Source organism: Pantherophis guttatus, chromosome 2 (genome assembly GCF_059756535.1).
Source record: "Pantherophis guttatus breed Tessera chromosome 2, ASM5975653v1, whole genome shotgun sequence".
Taxonomy (NCBI): Eukaryota; Metazoa; Chordata; class Lepidosauria; order Squamata; family Colubridae; genus Pantherophis; species Pantherophis guttatus.
The window spans coordinates 249,648,027-249,653,746 of NC_142064.1; positions in this window are offsets into that span (position 1 = coordinate 249,648,027).

Genomic DNA, 5,720 nt, shown 5'->3' on the forward strand with positions numbered 1-5,720 from the left:
TTAGGTCTGTTTTGTGGACGCTTTTTATCAAGTGGGATCCATTCTATGACTGCCTTGGTCCACTTGCCATCAGTTCTTCTTGCTATGTGACCAGCCCATTTCCATTTCAGTTATTTTTTACTCTCTTGATGATATCGTATACTTTCGTTTGTTCTCTAGTTCATGTGTAGGTCTTTCTATCTTGTCTTGTAATGCTGAGCATGTATCTTTCCGTGGCTCTTTGCGCCACTCTTAGTTTTTGTATTGATTGTGAGGTTAATGTCCATATTTCAGCGGCATAGATTAGAGCAGGTAGCACACACTGATTGAAAATGTTTCTCTTCAAACATAAGGGGTTGTTCATAATTTTCAAGAACCTCCCCCTATGCCAGAAAATAGATGATTAGATATAAATGATAGATAGATAGATGATAGATGGATAGATAGATAGATAGATATAGATATAGATATAGATATAGATATAGATATAGATATAGATATAGATATAGATATAGAAAGAAAGAAATGGATGGATGGATGGATGGATGACAGTTAGACAGACAGACAGTTGCCTCCTTCCACATAGTATGAATTGATGGCCACTAAAGTGATCATCTGCTTTTGGCTTCTTCCTATATTGTTGCTGCCCAATGTAGGTGGGTACCTGCTTGGTTTAGCTGGGCAGCTGGGATGATCTTCATACCTTTAGTGATCCTGCTGGAAATATATTCTCTGAGCATCTGCTTCCAACAGTTCTCATTTATCCTTTCCAGAAACACACCCCTGCCCTAATGATGTAGCAGGGATTTATTATCTTACAATACTGGTAGTCCTCAGTTTACAACCATTCATTTAGTGACAGTTTGAAATTTCTGAGAAAAGTGACTTATGACCATTTTTCACACTTACGACATTGTACCATCTCCGTGGTCACGGGATCAAAATTTGCACTCTTGGCAATTTACGACAGCTGCAGTGTCTTGGGATCATATGATCACCTTTGTGACTTCTGATAAGCCAAGTCAATGAGGAAGCCAGATTCACTTAACAATTGTACAACAGTGTGGTACAACTATCTTAACAACCACAGTGATTCACTTAACAATGATGCAAGAAAGGTGGTAAAATGAAGCAAAACTCACTCAACACTCTCACTTAGCAATGGAAATTGTGGGCTCAATTGTGGTCGTAAGTTGAGGACTACCTGTACGTAAAAACAGTTAAGTGTAAATATGACCTGTGACTTAAGGCTGGAGCTTTATTTCTTCCTTGCTATCTGAAACAAAGAATTGGAAGAAGAGGTATACGGTTTCCTGCCTAAGCAGGGGGTTGGACTAGAAGACCTCCAAGGTTCCTTTCAACTATTCTATTCTATTCTATTCTATTCTATTCTATTCTATTCTATTCTATTCTATTCTATTCTATTCTATTCCATTCCATTCCATTCTATTTCTATTTCTATTTCTATTTCTATTTCTATTTCTATTCTAGATTCTGTCATCCAGGTCATGGTTGTCCCTTTTTTCAAAAGGCAACTGTACTTTCTGGTTTTTCTTTGAAGATGTTTCGCTTCTCATCCAAAGAGCTTCTTCAGCTTTGATTGGATGGTGGGGAATGGAAGGATTATTCTAGAGGTGTTTATCTTCCTTTCTGGCAAGAAGAATCCTAGTTTGGAATCTGCTCGGCACTCCTGGAAAGGAACAGCAGAAGATATTTGCCAGTTCACCTTCTTCCAGTCTTCTCCAGTAATTCTTCGACCCCCCCAAGCATTCAAGGATAGCAAAGGAGGGGGAGGTCCAGGATGTGAGTTCTGCTCCATTGAACGCTGACAAAATTGCCCATTAAATTATTTCCATGAAGTCAATTTATCCTTTCCTTCCTTTTGGAAAGATACCCCAAGCAGTAGCACCACCTTATCTAATGTGTCAGAAGGTTGAATCCTGACAACTGGCTTAATCTTTGTTAGCTTGAGAGGATTCGTTGCTCATCCAAGCAGCTTCATCGGTCAGAGTGAGTCAGTTAGGCAGAGAGTCGTTGGACTGTACCAACTCCTGCTGTACCAACCTCAGGGGTTTCCACCTCAAAATGTGTTGCAATATGTCGATGAAGACTCTCAGTCATCCAGCCAAAGGTGTCCGAAGGTTGAATCACGGCAACTGCACTCATTTTTGTTAAGCTCGAGACGTCTCGCTGCTCATCCAAGCAGCTTCATCTGCATTTTGGGGAGGAAACCCCTGAGGATGGTGTGGCAAGAGTTGGTACATTCCAACGACTCTCTGCCTAACTGATTTGCTCTGGATTGAGGAACTTCTTAGATAAGCAGTGAAACCTCTCAGGCTAACAAAAATTAGTCCAGTTGTCACAATTCAACCTTCTGGCACCTTTGCCTGGGTGACTGATAGTCTTCAACGACAGATCTTATCTAATATTGACATCAGGGAGAGCTCTTTCGTCAGCAAAGCCACAGATTCATGTTTTAGTGATGATTGCTAAAGTGCTTGCCTAGCTCTACATAACATAACAGATGAATATCAGTGAATTTGTCTGAAATTCAGGGCCGTGATGGCGAACCTATGGCACGCGTGCCACAAGTGGCACACAGAGCCATATGAGTGGGCATGTGAGCTCAGCTCCGGCGCCTGATTTTTGGGCCTTCTTAGCCCCCTGGAAGTCGGGAAACAGGCTGTTTCCAGCCTCCAGAGGGCCTCTGGGGGTGGGTGGGGAGGGCCCGTTTTTCGCTCTCCCCAAACTCCTAGAAAGCCTCTGGAGCCTGGGGAGGGTGATTTTTTTTTTTTAATTTGATTTATATGCCGCCCTTCTCCGGAGACTCAGGACGGCTTACAATGCGTTAAGCAATAGCCTTCATTCTTTTGTATATTTTTTATACAAAGTCAGTTTATTGCCCCCACAAACTGGGTCCTCATTTCACCTACCTTAGAAAGGATGGAAGGCTGAGTCAACCTTGAGCCTTGGAGAGATTCGAACCAGCAGAAATTGCAGGCAGCTGTGTTAATAACAGGGTGCATTAAACCACTGTACTATCAAGGCTCTTGGTAAAAAATGGGCCTACCATGCCATCACATGCCAAAAGTGGGGGGAGTATGCGCGCATGTGCAGGGGGGCGGGGTGCATAGAATTACGGGTGTGGGCATGCGCGTGCGTGACCCTCCACACTCCCTCCACTTTTGGCACGTGATGGCAAAAAGGTTAGCCATCACTGGTATAGGGTTTCCTGCCTGAGCAGGGGGTTGGACTAGAAGACCTCCAAAGTCTCTTCCAACTCTGTTATTCTATTTGTCTGAATATCTATGACCCCATTTTTGTCTAAGACAGTCAATGCATCTATCGAGCACAGCATTAATTCTGTATTGATGGAGGCTCGATCTCTATAATCTTGCTATAAGAGACGTGTTAGTTTCAGATGTTGAATCCAAGGCTTTTGAATTACATCAACAAATAACTCTGATCACGAGAACCTTTTCAGATGCCTCCTACAAATTTTCTGGCATGGAAGCCGTTTCAGCAGCAGAATCGTTTGTGGTGGAATGACCCTGTGTACAAACTCAAGGACAATTATCTCCTTTTTCATAAAAGTGTTTGCTAAAAAGCCAAGATGAACTTAGAAGTTCTATGCCCAGATTAATTCTTTCTTGCATCCTTACTCGAGTGTAATAAAATGTGTAGATAAAAGAAATTACAAATTTGTAACAATTATACATCAATGCAGTGTGTCAGGATGGAATTTTTATTTCTTTATTTTACACTGTACTCTGTTCTACATGAAAGCTAGCACAAGCTTCCCTGGTTTAATCTACTACTGCTGCTGCTGCTGCTGCTGCTACTACTACTACTACTACTACTACTACTACTACTACTAATAATAATAATAATAATAATAATAAGTAATGATAATGGCAAAAATGAGGGTGGGCAAAGAATCAGCTGTATTAGGGGACTGGAGACTAAAACAAATGAAGAATTGCAGGAATTAGGTATGCTTTGTTTAATGAAAAGAAGCACTCGGGTGACAAGATAGCAGTCTTCCAATATCTCAAGGGTTGCCACAAAGAAGAGGGAGTCAAGCTATTCTCCAAAGCACCTGAGGGCAGGACAAGAAGCAAAGGGTGGAAATTAATCAAGAAGAGAAGCAACTTAGAACTAAGGAGCAATTTCCTGACAGAACAAATAATCAGTGGAACGACTTGCCTCCAGACGTTTTGGTTACTCCAACACTGGAGGTTTTAAAGAAGAGATTGGACAACCATTTGCCTGAAATGGTATAGGGTTTCCTACCAGAGCAGGCGGCTGGACTAGGCTATCTCCAAGGTGCCTTCCAACTCTGTTATTCTGAAGTGACACATTTAACGTTTGCACTGCTGCATTTTAAGAGAAGCTTTGCACAATCTAGTTTCCTTACTAAAAGAATTACATCTGATTTGCAATTCAAAGATAATTATCAAGGATCAAGATGCATAATCAGCCAAAAATATCAGGAACATCAAGTCTCTGGAGTTCTTATGAAGTGGATTGGGAGGGGAGGGAAATTGCTAGAAACACAACTGTGCAATTAGATCATAATTTAAAAAAAAAAAACAAAAAATCCTACAAGATTCTCAAGTGATTATGCATCCATTTACATATAAAAGACTTTCAATGAAACAATTTGATTAGGATTTTTAATAATTCTCCTAGCAACCTTAAGATCTGAACAGTTGCATTGAATTTATAAATATGAATTTTCTACCATGTAAACATTTATATATCTTCCCAGGAGATTATGTATATGGAATCAAAGTAAAATATCTATTTCCTATTAATAGTTGTAGTCCAATATTGTCTGACAAATGAGCCTTTGATTGCAGTTCTTTCTCTCTCTCATGTCTGTCAATCATCTATCAGTCATCTGTATTTATCATCTATCCTTTCTTATCATCTCTCCAGCTATTATCTATCATCTATTACATCATCTATCTGTCAAGTCATGTAATAATGTCATGTCATGTCTGCATGCCTATCATCCATCCATCCATCCATCCATCCATCCACTCTGCTGCAAAGTGAACTTGGAAACTTAGCATGAACAAGACAGAGTTGTTACTGATTTCAGAGGCTAGACTTCTGGAGAGTGCTGCACACTTCTTCAGGTTTGCATTTTAAGGGAGTTCCTGGATCAAGCATTGATACTGAACAGCCAGATAAATATTATTGGCAAACTGAAAGAGACCCAGCTTGGGTCACCTACAGTCAAGAAAGTATACCCTCTTGAGTTCTATGGTTTTACATTTTACATATTGCTGATTCTTAACAACAGTTTAAATATTTGTTCTAAAATAACATTCTATGGTTTGCTTTAGCTGTGGTTTAGCCATTTTCCTTTTATTGCTATAAGCTATTCAGAGTTAATAAGGAAATGAGTGACCTACAAGCACAAGCAAGCAAACAAGTTAATCTTAGGAGAGGATTGAAGCTAGTTGAAATTCCACTCATTCCTATCTGATGGTCCAAGGACCAAACTTTTATGCATAAAAGACCCATAAAAAAATTGGATAAGGCAAATGCGGTTGTGGAAAAGAGAGAGAGAGAGGGAGGGAGGGAGGGGGGAACATTTTCAGTGATTTCACGTCAAAAGTCTTTTGACGTGAAGGCTGAAGTGAAATTGCAAGTTTCGAACTTTGTACAAGTCTGGTAGAACAGAAATCTCTGGTACGTGAAAGAGAGAGCGTGCAACAGTAAGAACTGGG